This window comes from Capsicum annuum, chromosome 1 (assembly GCF_002878395.1).
Source record: "Capsicum annuum cultivar UCD-10X-F1 chromosome 1, UCD10Xv1.1, whole genome shotgun sequence".
NCBI classification, from domain to species: domain Eukaryota; kingdom Viridiplantae; phylum Streptophyta; class Magnoliopsida; order Solanales; family Solanaceae; genus Capsicum; species Capsicum annuum.
The window spans coordinates 36,586,139-36,592,138 of record NC_061111.1 but is presented as its reverse complement, the minus strand read 5'-3'; positions in this window follow the sequence as shown (position 1 = coordinate 36,592,138).

The window sequence follows — 6,000 nt, the reverse complement described above, 5'->3', positions numbered from 1 at the left end:
GCTAAATATATTTCAAATCCAATTATGCAAGTGGGTTGAGGGAGCACAACTTCCAAATCAAAATTCCATACCAAAATTAGGGCAATACCTCATTCCCTATTCCATTCACTGTACCCATGCACCTTAATGGTTTCAAACTACATAAATAAGAGTAATCATTATATGAAGCTTAAATGGCCAACTCAACCTTGATAAACCTTAGCTTGTTCTTGACTTAGGGGAATTTGAGAGTATTTAAAAAAAATCATTTGATAAAGGATGAAAATAAATCCTTTTTGGCATTTTATTGACATAGGATCTAAGTGAGGAAAGAGGTAATGTCACGACCCGAGGATACCCCTTAGTCAGGACAACGATGCTTATGGTCACAAGTGACCATAAGCTAACTCGTGAGCTGGTACCTGCTACGAGCACTGAAGATAATAATAATAATAAAAAATATATGCAAAAAACAAATAATATAGCTATAAGGTCATAATACTAAAAATACGATAAATTCACAAGTCTATAATGCCTGATCAAAATACTGAAATGCAACTGATAAGATTGATAAACTAACTAGCTGTCTATCTGACTATCTAAATGTCTTAAAGCCTTTAAACTGACTGGGGAGTTGATGGGATAGACACCAACTAACTCTAACTGGCTAACTGAAAAGAAATACAAAAATAACTGAATAAATATAACAGGTCCTTGATATATCAGGACTCACCACTATTATTGCTGTTGAAGCACTAAACTGTCTAGGTACATTTCAAAAATTGAGCATCCAAACCTATGATATAAGACACCATAGAGCAAATAATAGGATACAGTCAGTACTTTAAATGAGCTGGTATATGAGATTAGCTTAGGTTGATATACATGGGTTAACGGTGCATGAAATAATGGCTGAATGAATAGTATGAGATAACAGAGTAAGCATGCACGAAAATTAAAATACTGAGGATGTGAGACTAAGCATGTATACAATTCTAAAATAATCTGTAAACTAAAATACTGAAATTGATTACTAAATGACTGGTAATATGTATGCTTTGGTCAAGCAAACCTGAATTAAATTCCAAATTGAATACTGCATTGATACTGTGGGAGGTATCATCTAACTGACATGCCTCAATTTGAGCTAATCGGGGTCCAACCTATAACTCCAGTTGGAAGGGTGTCAGTACCGTGCCATGGGTACTAACACATGGTTGTGTGGATCCACTCAAATAATGTCTTGAAGGAATAGGGAGTCAGTCCTAAACTGGTGGGTAACCCCTAAGAGAATGTCAATGCTAAACTGGCAGGTGACATCTCATAATCCTATGCTGGCTACGTAGTTTTAGAACTTAGAGACTGCTTCTAAGGACCCAGTCCTAGTGACCGGGTGAGACCCCATGCTTAGGTTTTCTCGGAGCTAAATCCTACAACCAATTGAACTGACACTGATTACTGGACTGAACTAAGCTTAGCTGAACAAACAACTGATTATAAATAACTGACTGAATGACAATGCTCATAGTTTATCTGAAATCTTTCTGAAGATACTAAAATTATTTAAACAACTAGGTATCGGGTGTTCATAACCTACCAGCACTAAATAAAAATAACAATGATGACATATAAAGCTTTAAAATCCATAGTAGGGGGTCATTGCTAAAAACCCGATGTTTAGACATTTCATCAAACACATGAGAGTCATGAATTTAAGCATGGGAATGGGTAAAGCATGAGATAATTTACAATACTAAAACCATGAACTATGGATTTCAATGTGAAGATTTCAATATTCAAAACATGTAATGGTGCATTTTACTTGACACACTTAAAATCATAACTTGAAAATAATTTATCAAGATATTCATGGATATAATTCAACTAGATCATGTAAAACTCAAAATTTAAGTATAAAAATGGATTATTAGAATCCATGGGTGAAAAGGGACCATGGATGAGCATCACACATACCTTAAAACCTTAAGCTTGAAAGAGAAACACCAATCTTGATGCTTTCATGAAGGTTCTTGGATTGGGGAACTTGAATTCTTGATTTTCTTGAAGTAAAAGTAATGGAATTTTATGATCTTTAGGGAGGAGAGGGTTTGTCTTTGAGAGAATTGAAGAAAATGGTAAATAATGCCCTAACTAGTGTTATAATTCATGAATCAACGAATTGTGTTGAGGAAAAAAGACACAATTTCCCCTCATGCAATTTAATTCCTAGTTGAAGTGCATTTTACATGCTCACTATGACGCGGTGTACTTACCATCACTATAAGCACCGCAATGCGACCCTATCGTGATAAGTTGCTTGAATCGTGATCCAAACAAAACCCAATCCTTTTCCAAAAACTTTGAAAATTCTTAGAGACATATACCTTATATGCCTGAACATGATTCAACTCAAAAAGCAACATCTCAGGTTCAGGAAGACAAATTTAAAAATTCTCAAAGTTAAGAGGACTTAAAAATGACTAAGTCCCCAACACTGTGTGAAATTTTTAGGTTTTAAGCCTCCTATGCATACAACGAGGGGCTGAACTGAGCTAAGAATAATATAGGGTATTACAATATCTCCCCCTTGGGAACATTCATCCTCAATTAAGACTACTAGGATGAGAGTTTTGAACTAAAGCAATTGAGATCACATACTGAACATGCATAATTGAAAATTTGATTACATGACTGAGATTGAAACATTATACATGAGCTAAACTGATTTCGTGATTGCATGTAATGATATGAGAAAGATTATAAAGCTGGAACTGAGAATAAAAAAGAAATAATATAAGGAAAATTATTAGCTTAAGCGGAGTCTGAGTATTAGGGTACTTGGTACGCATATCTGTTTCTGCTTCCTAAGTAGCTCCCTAAATAGACTGATTCCGCCAAAGAACTTTGACCAAGGGAACTTCATTGCTCCTTAGTCTACAAATCTGACGATCAAGGATTTTGATTAGGATTTCTTCATAAGAAAGGCTATCCTAAACATCTGTGCTTTCTAGAGAAACTACAACAGCTAGATAACCAATACACTTCTTTAATAAGGAAACATAAAATACCAGATGCACTAATGTCAAATTTGTAGGCAACTCTAGCTCATAAGCTACCTTTCCAAAATGACTCAGAATTCTATAAGGGCTAACATATCAGGGACTAAGCTTCCCCTTCTTGCCAAATCTCTTCACTCCCTTCATAGGAGATATTTTCAGATAGACTAAGTCGCCAACATCAAACTCAAGGTCTCTTCTCCTCAAATCTGCATAAGATTTCTGATAGCTTTGGGTTATCTTAATCCTCTCCCTGATTAACTTAACTTTCTCCATTAAATCAAACAGCAAATCCGGTCCTACCAAATCAGCCTCGCCTGCTTTGAACTAACCAATAAAAGATGTACACCTTCTCCCATAGAGAGACTCAAATAGATCAATCTAAATACTAGAGTGATAACTGTTATTATAGGCAAACTCAATCAAAGGTAAGTGTCACGACACGAACTGGATCCCTGGCCGCAACGAGCATCCCAAACCATGAAGTCCTGGACGCCCTTCTCTATTAGGTAATCATGCACAATATTCATAAATTATAATAGAAGATACAAAATTATGAATCATTATGGAAACATGGTCATACTATGAGTTCAATTAAACTATGAAAAATGAAATCCAATATCAACTACACAACATCTGAACCAATCTACGAAATCTCTACTACATTTGAAAATAACAACTGTCTGATACTAGGACAAGGCCCTCATGGACCTAAACCAAAATAAATAACATAATCTGAAAGACATAGGCCTTCTAGAATAAAGAAGGCTCACCAACTGGACACATCATTGCTTTCTGAAAACTCTACGGCCTAGAAGGACCTCTGAACTGAGCTTTAGACCCTGGGAGGAAGGGGGTCAATACAAATGTACCGATACATAAAGAAATCTAAAATAAAGCTTGTATATAAATAAAATAGTTGAGATATTTTCATTTCAAGACATCATTTCAAAAAAACATAGGCATTTTTTTATAATCATAAAACTTTTTTATCAATACAATTTTTGATCTTTATATTATTTCTGAGTTAGGTGGCACACCACTACAAGTCTGATATTCCACGGGTTATATGGAATCCGCCATTGACTCGGCGAGAAAGCCCCCAACCCAATTGTGTCACAAGGGTTAGAATGTCTGAGTTTGATACGCCACAGGGCACTAGGCCAGTATATAATAATATACTCGGATCGGCAAATCACGGTTTTGGGCAATGAGTTGTCTGAAATCTTTCCTTCTTCGAGGAACCACTTAAGCTCGCTTTATGCCCAATTTTAGTTTGTTCTGAAACATGCACCATTCTAGTTTAAAAATCTAAAAATTTGACTTCAAACATATATTCTATTCTATTCGGAACTAACATGGCATTATTTGAGTTGGTGTCATCATACTAAGACTTGCAAGTCCTATTTCTGAGCCATAATGCATTATGCATGATTCTTTCATCAAAAACTCAATTTAGACTACCTAAACATGTAAATGGTATAAGATATTTCATGTTCCAAAAGCGTAAGTCAAAACTACGCAAGGATTATCATTCTTTCAATTATAATGTGGTGGTCCTAAAATCTTTGTCAAACCATGTAGCTCTTTCCATTAGATACTTATATTCAATATTTATCAATACAAACAACCCTCTCTTTTGATTCAAAAATCATATTCATGTCATAGTATAAATCAATACATTTGGTATCATGTTTTCAAGATACATTTCAAAACAATCCATATCATATGAAAAATGAGATAAATCATATCAAAAGAGGGATTTCATGTGATTCATGATCTTAATTAAAACATCACATTAAAACACATAGGATTTCAAATAACTTTGGGAGAAGGCCTGAAGACCAAAACAATATTATCTTCTAAAAACATGATTAAAATCGTAAATCCAAAACCCTTTTCTTAAAAATCATGATTTCTAAACCCTTTGCATAATTTAAAGAAGATTTCTATGCCCATGAAATTTTAGGAAACCCCCACGTACCTTAAATTATCAGTTTTGAAGTATGGAACCTAGATCTTGATAGATGACACCCGGATCTTGATTTGCTTCTTGGAGATCTTGAACTTAAGGCTTGATTTTCTTGAATTTCTTGTTCTTGGAAAAAACCCTAATTGATCTTATTTTGAGAGTGAAGAGGAAGTTTTTGATATTGTAAAACTGATAATGATTGATTAATAACACTTAAGGGGTGATTTAATTCATGTGAAAGGTTTTTGGAGTGAGGAAAAGACCAAAATACCCCTTAGGAACCCAAAAAAATCTCATAATTGCATCAGTTGACAACCAGGGTTAATGGGCCGTCACTCAGGTGATAAGTTTTCACCCAGGTCTTCACTTTTGGGCTGGTTTTCACAATTCACTGCCTTACACTGATGACCAAGTCTGACGGGCTGTCACACAGTAGATAAGTTATCAGCCTCGTAATCATGTTATGGCAGACAAACACTTTGAAGTAAAATGAGTATAACTTTCTACTCCAATATCGAATTAAAGAAAAAACAGTGGAGTTGGAAAGAGGACTCAAAGAACTTTCATTTGATATATGGTAGGCCTCCTAATTCTTTATATACAAAGTGTTATGGTCGATTAAAGTTGATCCAAGTTTCGACGCTTACTCAAACTCAAATGATAGGAAAGCTTTCAACTCTTCCTTGAGTTAGGGGACCTCTATGATCTCAATTCATGCTTAAATAGGTTCCCACACTACATAACTAATTAACATACCAAATTTACATAGGATTTATGGCTTTTGGATCATCTACGCATAGAAATGATGGTTTTCGTTCTAGCCTAAAATGCGGGGAGTTACATTATGTCCCCCTTGGGATCATTCATCATCGAATGATGAGTAGGAATGTTAAAGTCTTAAAGGTATGGAATAACATGGAGATGATATTTCTTCTAAGAAGGGATATAGTCGAGCTGAAACATTTAAACTTCTATCATGAAACTGAATTCTGA